A 15,707-nucleotide genomic window follows, 5' to 3' on the forward strand; every position below is an offset into this window, starting at 1 on the left:
AATGGTCTGCCAAGTCCGGAAGCAGCGGGAATGAAAAAACCCAGTACAGCTTCGGAAATCCTAGCGACGTTCGTCTTACCTTAAGCAAGGTTGAACTCACTGGACCAACTAGATGCGAAATGCACTGATATTTCCAAGACAGGGAGGGGAAGGAGGGGGCGCTTAACTATCGTTGTGTACAAATGCGGAGCGAAATCAAGGAATGGCAGTTTTAGTAATCACACACAAGCTGAGCGTTCACCTTTATTTTGTTTTTCGACTTTAACGAACAGCTGATCACTCGGCGGACACATTTTTTGAAGTATACAGTACGGAAGTTTACAAGCGATTGAAGGTGTCGTTGGAAGAGTGTGGTATCTGATAAGGCCCTCTGATTTCACTTTTGTGCTAAATTCTGCAGGCTCCCTGTGTCATTTGATGACGTTTCGAAGAAGCGTTTAGTCACGGCACCGATGACTGTTTGGGAAAGCTCACCTCGCGACAAGATGACCCAGCCGTAAATTATTTGTGCTGACTGCCGGGTGTAATTTTGCATTATCCATCGTACTTATTGCGTAGGATGTCCGTGAAATTTATGCCACATTCGCTTGTTCATGGTAGTGATCAATACCCGAGATATGAAGCGTAACCGGCGGGCTGTCAGGTATAAGTGCTCCGCTGGATTATGAAAGCACGCGAAACCGATTTACATCGTAGTGTATAGCCGTAGCATGAGCATCTGAACGAACGCTGCTTACGTTGGTACTGCTAGTAAATTTCAGGGCAGTGGAATTACAATAAGCTCCATGCATAGGCTGGTTTCGCGACGCCGGGCTGTGACACATACCTGGCGCTTATGCGGACAAAATGTACCACAGTAAGATCGCGTCAAAAGCATTTACACTCTCGTAAATACACCACATTTGCGAACAGAGTGATTGCTCCACATAAATATGTATTTCCAACGCATACAAACGGGAAATATCGGTCGCGAACGTGCCTCAAAAGCAACGGCGACAGTGGTGAGCGGGCCGGCGACTCCCGCGTATGCTTTCGAAACGAGCCGCTAGGGGGATTTCAGTGGCGCCCCTACAGGCAGCGCTCGAGGCGTATACCACCAGCACGGGCACTTGGCGAGCGGCGGCCGCGGCTGCGAAGTGGCGCAGGCCGGCGCCGGTAGCTCGAGCGACAGCTTGTTATTGCTCCCCAAGGCGCAAACAAAGCTGCGTATACGAGAAATGGGGTAATGATGTGATGGAAAGTTGCTTGAAAAATCGTCACCTGAGCCGCTTGCCAGAGCGGCGATCGAATATTCGCCGCCGTGTTAAGCCTAACATCAGTATGCGGGCCTGTAGGTGGGCCGGTCGGCTGCTACTACGTCGCGCGCCGTTCTCTCCGCGCGGCAGCACCTGCATCGCGTCGACGACCAATTTTTAGTCGGTTGACAAGATCAGTACGTATGCGCTTAACAGAAATTGCCGCCGTCGCGGAATCGGCGGTGCTACGGCAGCTATGCTTTCGAGATAGGCGGCTGCAAACAGTGACGTCCGTCCGAAAGTCGCATCCTCCGTGTGAGCGAAGGAGCTAGCCGAGCGGAGGTCCGCCTGCGGTGACGTCACGACCTCCCTCGGATTTCTCCGCTGAAACGCTCCGTCGTGTGAATACCCCTTAACCGGGCCCTGTTAGCGGACCGTCGCGGCAGCTTACGCTACCGTGCGGAATTTTAACATGGCTGCCCCCGCGATGCGAGCGCGCTACGGCGAACTCCGTTTCTACAGTTGAAACACGACCGACAAAGCCGCGAAAGTGCTTCCGCATAGGCAATGGTGCCACACACCTCAAAGATCGTTAGAACGGAAGCGAAAAACGTCGACCGAAGCGCGGGGCTGCTTCTATGCAGCACCGAGAAAGACAGCCTTGGCTTGGCTAGTCCAAAGTTTATCGGCTTGTTTATTGTTATTTAGAAAAAATATACCATGTCAGCGACTACGTTATACAAAAAAAAGGTTAAATGAGGCCAAGAAACATGGTATTTTGCTTTGTTTGGGCGACGAAATGCAAATTGTTATGTTTCCTTTAGGATGAAGCTTTGGTTTACACGCGCAGGCGAAACGACCAGTCACGCGAATCATTCCCCGTCGAGGGAGATACGGTTATCGCTTAGCTAAAAGCCTTTCGGCTGCTGACGCTCCGGTTGTGCTGAGCGAGACGTCGGGACGTCGGGAGCATAGCGGAGCGTCAAAAACGGTAAGCTAAAACTCTCTAATGTTACTGCCCACACGTGATTCATTTGGAACGCTCCTGAAGCTATCACGTCGGGGAGCAGTTTCAAGCGTGCGAGCGTGTCTCGAAAATCTTCCACTCGATAAGGCCTCGCCTTGACGTCAGCGTGCAAGAATACTGCGTTCAAAACGAACCGACCGAATGGCAGTTGAGGCAGAATTATCTGGTAGTCCTTTGCTTCGTTTTCCGTTGTCCTGTTTCCGCGGCCCGAAGCCGCAACGACCGCTCCAACTGGGGAGCTCGACATCTTGCGTCCGCTCGCTACGCTACCGGAAGCAGAGTCCTCTACACTACAACGACAGACGCTTTGGCTGGTGCTAGCCTAGTATTAAATATTCGAATATCTTCGCACGGCACTCTAGCGATGCCTGCAGCGATCAGCTAGAGTGCCGTCGGATGGCACAATAGACACTGCGTTTTGCGATACAAGATGAAATACTGCATCCACTGCATCAAAAAATTTCACTCCGTTGCCTGGTGTCGCTCGCGCCACTATAGCTTCTAACGGAATTTTAGGAAATCAAACTGAGACAGTTACGAAAGGTTTCACTATAGATAGGCTGCACTAGATAGGTTCCACGTTCCGCTTGGAACGCACGTGGAGTAGGGCAACGTGGATCTATAAAGGTTGAAGCAGGTCGCCTCCAATCACGCGCATCTCCGCCGTACGGCAACGCTGGTATTGAGGCACCCGACTTGGAGCAGGGGAACGCGGTAAATTTAAATTGACTTCAGCAAACCTCAAGCGTGTTTGCCTTGGGAGGAGCGCGACGGGAGAGGAACAGCATGAGAGGTGAGCGGGAAAGCGAAGCGAGACATTTGCTTGGCAAATGTTGACGGTCGTCTTTCGTTTGCATTTGCAACGAAAGGAGCAGATACGAAGCCATTTTGTTTCTGCCCGTTTTCTTCAAACATTGTGAACGCGATGGGGTATTGTGCCAACATTTAGGCTAATAAATTCAGCAGTCCAACATGAACAGAATATTTTTTGTCAGTGCCTCCCCAGCCATAGATGCGTGTTCATCGCAGCCGCCGTAACAAAACGTCTTGTGCAATGCAGGGAGATGTTAACCCACTGTGGATGGAGCTGGGTGCAATATGCACGTTTGGGTACATACGTGGTGAATAGTCGCTGGGTCCATTGCCGAAAAGGCTGCACAGGTATATAGCAACGCGAAAACATGTGGGTTGAGGAGGGGGATTATTTATTGAAACGAGAGAGAAATTGGCGGATCTAACGCAAAGGTACGAGTCGACGTTACGCAAATCTCATAGTTGTTGTGGTGGTTGTGGTTCGTGGGAAAGGAAAAGGAAAGAAGTGCCCTGTGGATATTTGAGCTCTGCAGGGAGTTCACTTGCATACAACCAAGTGGGGGATGAGGGAAGTAAAGGGGGAGTCAAAGGATAAACTAGAGCGTTAGAGAGATAAAGGCATAAAGAGAGGTTACAGAATAAGAGATAGGGCTGTCAGTCCTGGAAGATCAGTCAGTCACTGCAGTACGGGATACAGCCGCTGCGTGAGACCAGCCGTCTCCAGGTAATGGAGCATATGGGCGAAGACTTTCCGTTGGGTTGCCGCAAGCTCGTTCGAGAACAGAAGCTTCTCTATTTGTTCCCGTGGGTTGAGAGTAACTGGCGTCTGATTTTGTTTAGTTTCAGTAGCGGCAGAATATTTAGAACAGTGACCCGTGGCGAGTGCGCGGAGAAGTACGGAGGCGAAGGAGAAACGTTCAATACTGCAATCTCCCTGGGGAAGAAGCCACCAGCTCCAAGTGCCGAGAACGGGATACACCTATGAACTGGGTTTTCATGCGTGCATCGAACACACGGTGCACCGAATACACATATGTCTCTTTGATGGGGGAAGGGGTGCTGGGGGCTGCCAAATGTTGGCTCACTTCAATTGATGATTGTTGGATTTTTTTGGCGCAACACGACCTAGGGCAAAGAGGCCAAACAAAGGTGAACCACAAAAAGTAGAAATTAAAACGTGTAAGCCAGACAAATAGTAGAATCAATTTAAGGCAATGGTGAAGGCTGGTGTACAGAGTCAGGTTTGATTATGCTAATGATGATGGTTTGGTTTTGATGGCGCAAGGCCAACAAGGGTCAACGGCGCCAAAGACAAACTTATTATTTATGATGACACAGATGAACAATTAAATACTAAACAGTCTCAGTAAAAACGAAAGTGAGGTGACTTAAAATCCATGAAGATGGCCGGTGTGCAGGCCCAGGATAATTATGTATGATATTGTAACAAAGCCAAGGACGACGCAGTTGTCTTGAAGGAGAAACAAGTTTATTGGAGCGAACTTGTGCTTCCCTAACAACTCAAAAGAATACAGAGGCGGTGAAGCAGCGGTCAACAAAGTAACGGGCGTAGTCGAGCGTCGACAGTCGAATCGAATGCCGCGGCGTCTTCTCTGCAGGCTTTTATCTTTAGGCGCGAGTGTTTCTGGAACCGTCTATTCACATCCAGAACATTGTAGATCACAGAAGAATATTCTGGGCTAGCGACGTTAGGACGAAATAGTCTGCTTATCTGAATGTGATAGCCCGTGCGGCATAAAAATAAAGAATGGAAGACGTGATGACATGGAAGGTGGCATCCGCCCGGTTTTTAAGTTCACGGACGGGTCCGTGAGTGGCTTCATTTTCGTCAAGTCCTTCGTGTCCTGGAGTTCAGGCGATTCTATGGGTTTTTCGGAGTATGATAATCTGCGGACGACAAGGGCTTGTGTGATTCGAAGTGTTTCGTCCTCGCGGATTTTAGAGTTTTGTTTGGTTACTCTTCGAATCGTCGCGGCACTCCTTGCATTGCGCGTATATGTTTGAAGGTTTCAATGACGACAGGGAGAAAAGCCATCCACTCACGCTGTCAGATGATGGCTCCTCTGCCTGCAGGAAATGCTGAAGCTGCCGACAAGCTACTAAAGCACACGGTTCTTTGTGGTAAAGGTGACCAAACGAATGCTTTTTGATACTTCGTGAGATGTGGAACCGAAGAAAATTTCTTTCGGGGCATTCAGAATCCCTAAATACGCTCCTTGTCTGTAGGCGGATGCAAAACAACCTCACTGATACAAAAAATGACATTACAACACGCATCTTCTGTTCAAGCAAATTTGAGCAAAGAAAGAAACCGAGACAAAGAAGACACAAAGCCCTTAAAGTTCGATTCAATTAGGAGTATATATTTCGCACTGTCATCAAACGGCCCGCGCCCCATTCACAATGCAACCAGAGCCATTCCCAAAGGTACAGCCTCTTAATCTACTCTTAATCAGCCTCTTAATCTACTCCTTAGCTTGTCCATTGTCTACATTCCCATCCGCATTTATAGCTTATGCACAAGACCTTCGAAGAACGAAGCAGGCAATCTGGGAGTAGTGTTTGTTAGTTACATATTTCAGCGGGGAGGGTCTGCCGCGAAATCCTAATTATTCATGAGTCCATGCGCCAGTTTGTTCTAGCGTCGTTCCCTACACCCGCGGTTTGCGCTGAGTTGGCCAAGGCTGCCACGCGACAAGCACCAGCAGGTCCATGGCGAAGGTCACAAAGGATGTCTTCTTCGCCATCCCTGCTGACAATAGGGTTACCGGAAGCTTCAGCGCCTCAAGGTGGCGTAGCTGGATAATGATGCGTCTGTGGTTTGGCCGCTGAGTGGACAGTCGTCCTGGCGGTTGGTTTAGAGTGTCGCACCAGGAACGGGTTTTGCAGCTCGAGCGGAGGATACGGCCAAGACGCGTACCATTGTTGAGGTGGTCGACGCTGGTAGCGTAGAAGGCCGTAAAGTCCATGGACTACGGCTGGTCGCTGTCAATGGCAGGAATAGGCACGGGCTCCCCAACCACGGCGGAGTATGGTGCTGCGCCTGCGGTGTACAGATGTGTTCGCACAGGTGCGATACGGTCAAACAGGTGGCGTCGCCATGCGCCTGCTGATTCTTCCACGGACCTGCGTATGGAAGATGCTCGTGCCGAATCTCGGACTCGCAGGTGACGGCCAGCTCTCCGCTGATAAAGTACCGCCTGCGAGGAGCGGCGCACTCTTCAGCAGATGTTACCCTGGTGGCCGCAGCCGCTTCGTCCATCGCCCTGCTCGCCTTTAAGTGGCCCATCGTGCCAGAGTCAACGTCGGTGACGTCCGTGAGCAGCACCTTTTCCTAGTTTCACTTTTGAGATTCACGGGGCCACAGTCCAGTCATCTCCGGCTTTGACCGATGCGTCCGGTTTACAATTCCCTGGAAAAAAGGCTCCTGATGACCGCCAAGTTTCTACAAGCTCCAGGTCCGATGTCAGAGATAGAACTGCGTTAGCTCTGCACGGCTCGGGCTCACCGGCGTGTCCATACAGCATACGATGATGACAATGATCATGAGGAGCGTCATGATGATGATATGCGAAAAATATAGCCACGCTGTCTCGGGTCGTGTATTACGGGCGAAGCACCTTAGGGGCTTGTGCTGTCGGCGTGTCTTTCCGTCTCACGTGGTCAGGGTGCTAAAATACCGGGACACTCGTTTTTCAACGCCTCGCGCTATAACGTAACGTGTACTAAAATATATGTATAGAGAGAGATATCCGTTATTGCAGCAGGAAGACGCTAAGTGAAGTGGAAGAAGCGGGAGTAGAATGTAGGGTGTTTGTAACTTGGGACATCTTGCAAAGGGACAGTTCAAGAGGATACCAGGCTTACGGCTCTAAACTGCTCGTGCCAGAGCGGTTTCTAGAGAGTGGTGCACAATTAAAGAACTCACCGGTACACTCGTTTTCCAAAGCCTCGCGCTAGAACGTTTCATCTCCGAGCCGCCTCAAGTACCCTGCACCACACTCTTCCCTCACCAGATGGCAGTCAGTTGCGTGGAGACGAATACAGTCGAACACCTTCCCCAACCCTGTTCTCTACAACCGATATTACCCAGACACGTATTCCGACAGATGCAAGTGGTGTGCAGACAAAGCCACCCTACAACACATCATATGAGCATGCCCACAGAAACCTAGTTCACCTAATAGAGCAATAAACATCAGGACTCAAGAGCAATGGGAGGCCGCCTTGCTCAGCTCTCACCCAGACTTACAACAACTACTCGTCCAGCTGGCGGAAGACGCCGCTAGGGCCCACGGGCTCATGGCCGCCATCTAACGGGGAAGGCTAGGTGACTTCCTCCCTGTCACCCCCTTCCTTCTACCAGTTTGGGCTCAAATAAAGTTCCTTCTCTCTCTCTCTCTCTCTCTCTCTCTCTCTCTCTCTCTCTCTCTCTCTCTCTCTCTCTCTCTCTCTCTCTCTCTCTCTCTCTCTCTCTCTCTCTCTCTCCCTTAGCAAAAGCGCCTACTAAAAGAACACACCGGGACACTAGTTTTCCAACGCCTCGCGCTAGAATGCTTCGTGCGTCAAAGACGCGAGACTTTTACAGCAAAGCTGTATACCTCTACCCCCAACGGTTTTATCTCCGTGGGAAAAAACGCGAAGGCACGAACGCCTAAGTCGCCGAGCTCTCTGCATCGAAACCGCATTATGGATGATACGGTAGATGACAATGGGTGAAGACCCATTATTGCGGCGGTGGTTGGTCATGCGGAGTTCAAGTTCTCTTTGCTGTGGGAGGTCGTTATTACCTTTTCTTTAAAACGCTTTTTTTCGAGATGTGACTGCTTGCACTGATTCCAATGTAGCTGCCGTATTCGCACAGTGATCGTGGCGCACTGCGTGCCCACTATATGCCCTAGAAGTCCTGTCCATGGTCGGGTTGTTCAACACCCAGGTTCTGTGCCTGGTCCAGTCATTGAGGGTACATTCAGAGAGAGTATGAAGCGCCCCAGTTATTTCTGATATTAACCTGCGACTGATCCCTACCCTGCTCATCATAATCATGCTGGCCATCAGGATGGCCGACTTTACGCCGCCTACGCGTAGAGGCATTACAGCAGCAAATGACATCGGCTCGACAGGGTCAAATGCCGTTTACTGTAGCTACTACTTGAGTGGCTTCGTCTTGCCACAGAAAAAGGCGATCACAAAGCACTGCCGGAATGTGGCATCCCCTGGATTCTCTATTCCGGCTCGTTCCTGTACCATTCAGCCTACAGCTTTGTTTTCGTTCTCCTGTTTGCAATTGTTTAATACGATTTGAAGGCTAAACACAATGCTTCTTGGTCAATCCCCTTAATGAGGCATGCACCATTTTCTTCGGACCCCCCCAAACACTATCATCATCATCATCATCGTATCATCATCATCAACAACCCGGTGTTGGCTCTAGCTTGCTGGGGAAGTCACGTGCGGCTGGCTCAGTGCTTTTGTCTTTTGGAGGCAAGAAGCTAGGCCACTGCCGTGGGGATGTTTGTAACGCCATCAATTCCTTCATTTCAAAGACGGCTCGTCTGCCTTGCTAAAACGATTCCGATCAGGCTTTCTCGTTCCTCTTTCTTTTTATATTTATCTCCAATATACGTTCTAAATTCTTTCTTCGACTGTAGTGTTTTGCCTTATCTGGTTCTTTATAAGGGAAAAAAAATCTTTTTGGGCAATCCCCCTGAGTGGGTATGCGCTAGTTTAGGGGCCAACTATCACCTACACCTTCCAGAACAATTTTTCTGAACATCAAAGACGACGGGCTAACTAAAAATTGCTTAGAAGGCAGCATCAAGAGCTGCGCGAGAGCCGCCCTCAAACAGTAATTTGCTTTCAGCAGTGCAGTTATAAATGGTATTACCGAGTTATAAGCGTTATAACTAGAGGCCGGATTTTTAGGCACTAAAAAAGCACGTTTTAGGCGCCAAAAATAGGCGACCAAAACAACGTTTTAAGCACTAAAAAGAATAAAATAGGCGCAATAAATTTTTACATAAACGCTAATAATTTCAAGTGAAGACGTGAGCGAACTGTAAGCACGACAGGAAATCTAAAAATGTCATTGCTATGAGGCCACAATGGCAGTAACAGTTCAATTCAATTCAATTCTTTATTTTTCTCTCATAACAAGTTCTATACATTGACCTTAGACGTGGAATTGCCCCGTAATACCTCTGGGCTAATGGCGATCAATTCGCTTAATTTCACAAGCGCATTGCTTACATACATGTTCAGATGCGAAAGTCACTCAAGCGTCGCATATTGTGAAACAGGCAGAAGAAACAATACTTGAAATATGGTAATACTGATTTATAAAAGCGCAAAGTTATGTCTGCCTGACGCAATTAAATTACAATAAAGCAAGAAAATAATAAATGCAAGATAGACAAGGTTTGTTAAGAAATTAACATGTTGTTACGTGAGAACTTACGTACACCCTTTAGCAATTTTCTACAGATACCTTAATTATACAGACAAGACCTTTCAACACTGCCAAATACACATACGCTCATTCGAAATATAAATATTAAGAATTGTGTTTGGACACAACGCGGAACCTAGTTTAAGAATCACTATGAAAATTATAGAAACAATAGGTAACTACCAGCATCTCCAGATTTCCGGGTTCAAAATTGTGCCTCTTGTCGCTGAGAATGAGTTTGTACGCGGAGAACGAACGCTCGACGTCGACAGATGTGATTGATGCGTACTTACACTTGGGAAGATTCGATGGGTTAATTGACACTGGGATCCTATAGTGCTCACCAGCAAGGACTCATGAAGCTTCTTTAAGGACAGAAAACCCCTTGTTTTTGTCCAAGAGCGATTGCAGCTTCGCACGTGCCTTTTCGGCGACGGGTCCTTCGGGAACGGTGGCGATTCTTTCCTGTGTGTGGAGAATTACCGCAACGTTCGTAACAAGAGTTTCTCCCGCACTTTCAAGTTTTTTGATAGAATCCACTAAGAACGTGAAGTTGGCGCAAAGGTACGCGAGGTCTCCTGGAAGGCTATTCACGGAGAGGACAGCTTGAGCCTTTGTGACTGCAACACTCTCGTCACTTGGAAGGCCGTTGATCACGGCCTTGATGTCCGAAAAGTAGCAGTTGTAGTACTCAACAGCTTCTATCCACGTTCCCCATCGTGTGACGACGGGTTCTGGCGGAAGGGGCACATCAGGCAGCATATCCTTGAAGACGCGCACGCGAGAGGGTGCCTTCAGAAACACGGCCTTGGCTGAACCAATAAGCTCGTTGACGTCAGTGAAGTGCTTCCTCAGTTCCTCGTAAACACGATGAAGCGCATGCGCTAGGCATGTGACATGGAGCATCTGCGGTTAGAAGGCCTTCAGGAGATGAGCGGCCTTGTGCATGTAGGCTGCAGCGTCTGTGTAGAGCAACAGAACCTTTGTGGCCTCGACTCCTGTAGGGTAAAGAACCTTTAGGGATTCGTTTACAAAGAATGCTACAGACTCTCCATTTGTTCTCTCCAAAGGTTTCGAACACGCGAGGAAAGCCCTCGTCTTCTCGTGCGCCGCAAGCTTCCCAGCAAGACAGTGAGCGACAAAGCACCCTTTGACGTCTGTTGTTTCGTCTACGGAAATCCAAATGCAGGAGTCGCCAAGCTCTTCTCTGATTCTTGCTAATGTCTGTTCATACAAAGGCCGGAGGTAGTTCTTCCTCAAAGTAGACTCAGACGGCACGTTGTGATTGCAGTATTTCTGTAGAAATTGTTTCAGCACGAGATTGTCAATTTTGGTCCAAGGGATGTTTGCGGCCACCAGGGCCTCGCACAAATCAACGTTGAAAGCGTTCGTCCTGTCGTCCTTCAACGCTGTTGTCAAAAAAGACTGTTTGGATGTTGAGGGCTTGTCCCGCTTAAGGTTTGCCAGGTGACCTGCTGTCGTCTCATGCTGAGCCAGGTGGTACTTCTTCTCGCAAGGAATCTGCGCAAATGCGTTAGGATTTCTTAAATACGAAGCGTATATTCAACATCACAGGGCAGATAAACATGCTAGTATACTAAGCGTCTTGACATGCTAACAGAAGACAAATAAATACGATAAGTATCAATAAACATTCTAACTTCAGCAGAGAAGCGCTCGAACACCCCTGCTGCGTCCTATTTGATGGTATAACTGCACTTGAGCGCCGGGCTGCTACGCATGTCATACCACCAAAACGTACTTGAAAAACAAGAAGGTGAGATTCCAGTGACGTTCTGTTCAACTGACTCAGCGCGCGTCATCAATACCTTAAATTTCACGGTGGCACGGCGGGGGAGTAAGATACCAGATTCAATTCCGTGTTAACTTAGCGTGGCGTACTTCGGTAATTCTAGCTAGCGTCTGCATGTAATTAACCGAGTAGCTACGAGGTGGACTTCGATTTAACGGATGTCCAGTGCATATCTTAAAAACACGCTCCGTTCATCAGCGCTAGTTTTGAAACATCATCCTTCAGTACCAACCGATCCATTGATCGTTTGATTAAGAAATTTCTGGATTTTCACTTAACTCAGCACACAGGGACGGTACATAAAAATGTGAATCTCCTTCTCAAGCTATCTAAAATATTTCATTTCAATAATGTCAATGGTATTGAAAGTTTAGAACTTATAAACAACACTAGCAATCAAAATAGCCAACGTTTGAAAAAATGCAGGCACCGAAAGGAGCGCTGTCTGCCGTATTAAAAATACATAGCGGCCTTCTTTCTTTTCTCAGAAGAAGGGGCAGCATGAACAGAAAGCAATAACAGCGAATCGCGGCCATGACGCGTAGGCGCCAACCAAGGCGCCGCAATGGACAACTTTGCATAGTTTCGAGTTCGACCATGGCCCCTGGATCAAGCGCACTTGAGCGAGGGGCCGTCGTTTCGAATAACACATGAAACACTCACGCCACGTAAAAACTCGTCGACTCACCTTTTTTTCCGCACGGTTGGCAGAACACGGTCTCTCCGTCTATTCTGTAGCATGGTGAGTTAAGTGTCCACTGTCGGATCAACGCACTTCTGGGCGTCTTCCGTTTCGGCATGGCTGAAAAGGGCAACGGAGAAAGCCAGACCGTGCACGTTGAAAGACCGGACCAGAAGGGAAGGGTTGCCTCCTATTGGTCGGGTCCAATCGCCTGGAGCCAATTTCTCCCCTGGTGGTGAACCTTTCAACTAGTAAATTACAAACAAGATAAGGGCGTGTACGTCACAGTGTTTTTAGATGCAACGCATCTCTTGCTCGGGGCTATGTCACTCCTGCGTCTGTCCGGCGGCAGCGTCCGTCTCTCCTCCACTCTCCTCCTCTCCTCTCTCCGATAGCGAACGCTATCGCCTAACAGCGGCGGCGGCGGCGGCGTCGGCACAGGTGCGTCTCTCCTCCCCTCTCCTCCTATCCTCTCTCCGATAGCGAACGCGGTCTCAGTCAACGGTCGTCCGTACTCCGTTTGCACACTCTCGCAGTACTCGACGATTGCTTGATGCGACGGTTCCTTTAGAGAATCAACCCAACGAGAGAATCGACCCACCCAGATGCGTTGCATCACACCAGGGTTCCCGCGAGGGGAGGTGGGCGTAATTTTTCCCCATCACTTTTTTTGCCCCTGACGGTATCATAGTTTACCTGGGGAGTAGAGTTGTGCGTCCACCGCCAAGTCCTGCGGGAAAGCCACCCGTAAAGCATGCAGAAGCCGCCGCTCCGGTTGCACCGGTGCAAAAAAAAAGGGGGGGGGGGGGTAGTGTTAAACAGAGGGCAAGGTTCAAACCCATAGAATTCAGAACAGTAAATATTTCAAGGTAGAATAAATAAAGGTATCAAATTGCACTCGAAAGCGAAACTTGACGCTTCATAGTGCTGAGTTAGCGCCAATTTGAGAAAAAAAGGCATTTATAGGCATTTATCGGAGTTTAGGCACCAACACCCAAAATAGGCATTTATAGGAACTATAAAACCACCATAAAAGCCATCCTTGACCTCTAATTCGTACTCATATATCGAAATGGGGCGATAGGAACGCAAGGAAAAAAAAAAGGCATTTGCCTAAAATCCGGTCTCTAGTTATAACGCATTATACCGAATGTTAACGTAGTTGCCGGATTACAATTATTGTACGGCATGTTTGGTACATGAAGCGACCTCCCCGATGACATCCATTCCATTTTCGTTGTGAAGAAAAAGCCAAGCAAGAAGCCATTGCAGAAGGAGGAGCAAAACAACAAAAAGGCCAAGGCCCAGAAACCTTTATCAGTTCAAAAACAAAATTAGTATATCAATATTTGGCAGACACGAAGTCGCCAGCTAGCAATTTCCTACGCTGCCTGGTGCTTTACAATGACAGGTGCTTCTTAATAAACGCCCCACGGCTTCTTCACGCCCTCCATACCGTGAGCTCGTGCACCGTCCGCATTTCCGTTCGTATGCACAGCTTCGGCCCGAGCGTTCCAAGGAAGCAGCGGCCATTGCGCCCACAGCCTCCCACTGGCTACTGTCCGTTGCTGGAAAGAACGGCGGCTGGTGGCTGCTGTGTGCATTGGCCGGGTTGGACTAGCGTCGGTGTGGACGCCCGCGATCTGCATTGGTCAGGCAACAGTCGCAACGCGTCCGAGGCTCTCCTCGTCCCCAGGCGCGCGGAAGGTCGTACACGCACACAGCGTCGCCGCGGTCGTTCGGACTCGACCTGTACGCCTCGACAACCCGCGAGATAGGGAACGTGAGGTCGTGGTGCGGCCACGCCTTTGCAGCGGAGAAGAGGCCCCACTCAGCTGCTCGTGGGCATTGTTGCACGGCAGGTTCGCGCAGATGGAGCGGCGGCTGTGGCCGTGGCACGTACTCCTGCGGTGTGGGGCGACGCTGGTAGCGCCGAGCGCCGTAGACCCCTGTCAATGGCCGCTGGTTGCCACTGGCGCTAATCAGCAAGGGGAACCGAGGCACGACGGGACATTGTCCTCCGCTTGCGGCGGGCATTGGGCCCCCGTGTGACGCAGCCACACCGGTGCTGCCGGGTGGCCGCTGTTCCTTCTGCGGCAAGGCAGGCGTGAGCGACGTATACGGGATCTCGTTCTCGACGTTGAAGGCGAGCTGGTGGCTTAATGAGGAGTTAAGCATGATAGGAGCTTCGTACACCGCGGTGCCTACAACTGCCGCATATCCATCTTGTTCTCCATTTGGAAGTGCCGTCGATGTCAGTGAATGGGCTCCTCCGCCGGTAGTTCTACCTTTTAGGTCTTCCAGTTTCGTTGTCCTCGCAAATGCGGTAGGCTAAAGGCCCCAGGCGTAAAGAGCTCTCGGTGGCGGCTGAGTTAGGAAAACTCCGAGATCGGAAGACTGCAATGGAACTGCGTTCGATGGAGGCCGCTCGCGCTTGTTGTTCCTCGTGACTGGGTTCATACCCACGTGGGGGATTGGCCAGGAATCGGGCGTGAGAAGGGAATGCGCCCGCTTAAAACACCGGAAAATTATACATCTCGCTATTTATACGCAGAAAGAGAAAACATGGAATTGGTTGAAAGTTGTTAGTGGAGTTTTGAGTAGAACAACTGAACTTTTTGGACCGGAAAAAGTACATGCAAGAATCACCGCTAACAGGGCAGGCGCCTGGTCTCGGAAACGTAAGCATGAATGGCTGCAGCCACCCCTCGGTGACAATATCCCAGTGATGTGGCCCCAAAAGATAGTAGTACGGGCATGGAAATAGGCAGGCCAATTCGTCGCAATGGCGTGGCAAGATGACGTTGCCTCATCATTGAAAAAGCGCAGCAATGCAACAGGAAGTGATCTAAAGTCTTCTGATCACCGCCGACAGCACATCGGGAGCAGGAGGCTAGACCAGCCCGGTGCATAAAAAAAGTTGAGTCGGGGGACTCGACATCTGAAGGTAGTCAATGTGACCTCGCATTGTCGAGATTCACAAAAAATGGGTATTCCAATTATGTTTTAAATGGACATAATCTTCAAAATTAGTGATGATCCCTTCCTGCACTGTAGGTACGAAACCTTGCTCCTGCTACAATGAAGGGAATAGGACATAGGTCAACTGGAGGGCCGTCCAACGACGATCGCGCCAAGGAATCAACCAGTTCGTGATGCGTGCGGTGCCTCTGCGGAGGGGTTTGTAAACGAAGGGTACGCGGAGAGTGATGAGGTAGTGATCGCTGACGAGGTTTTCGCCAAGCCGGTGCCACTGGGCTGTGGGGCAGTGTCTGGTAAAGGTCAGATTAGTGTCAATTAATAAGGTTTATTAAGTGACACTTTGGTCAGATCAGGTATGGTGTCATGGCTAATGCAATTGCCAGTTCTAGTCGGGACGGTTAGGTCTTTTTGAAAGACAAGGTGATGATTTTGGATGGCCCGGAGCAGGGCGGTACCCTTCTTCGAGGCGTAGCGGCAGCCCCAAGTCAAGTAAGGGGCGTTGAAGTCACCAAGGACAAGAAGGGAGTGTGATCCAGCTATCTGTACCGCTTCTTGAAAGAGGGGTTCTATGGTCTTCAGGTGGTCGTTCGGGGGGCTGTAGATGTTGAGGATGTATACGCTCGGACGTGTGGGGCAAGTCGAGATGGTTTCCTGCAGGGCGATGACATCGGGGGGGGGGGGGGGGG

General features: G+C 49.7%; 1 protein-coding gene across 1 annotated transcript in view; it reads left to right on the plus strand.

Moving 5' to 3' along the window:
- The first annotated feature begins 2,162 nt into the window (after positions 1 to 2,162).
- LOC144162039 (semaphorin-2A-like) overlaps positions 2,163 to 15,707 on the plus strand; it is a 76,429-nt gene continuing 62,884 nt past the window's right edge. The window contains exon 1 of the mRNA XM_077692556.1: positions 2,163 to 2,226. The gene's annotated coding sequence lies outside the window, so the exon portion shown is untranslated. The remainder of the gene's footprint in view (positions 2,227 to 15,707) is intronic.

The sequence above is a fragment of the Haemaphysalis longicornis genome, unplaced genomic scaffold, assembly GCF_048455015.1.
Source record: "Haemaphysalis longicornis isolate Haplotype H1 unplaced genomic scaffold, Haemaphysalis longicornis Haplotype H1 scaffold_12, whole genome shotgun sequence".
NCBI classification, from domain to species: domain Eukaryota; kingdom Metazoa; phylum Arthropoda; class Arachnida; order Ixodida; family Ixodidae; genus Haemaphysalis; species Haemaphysalis longicornis.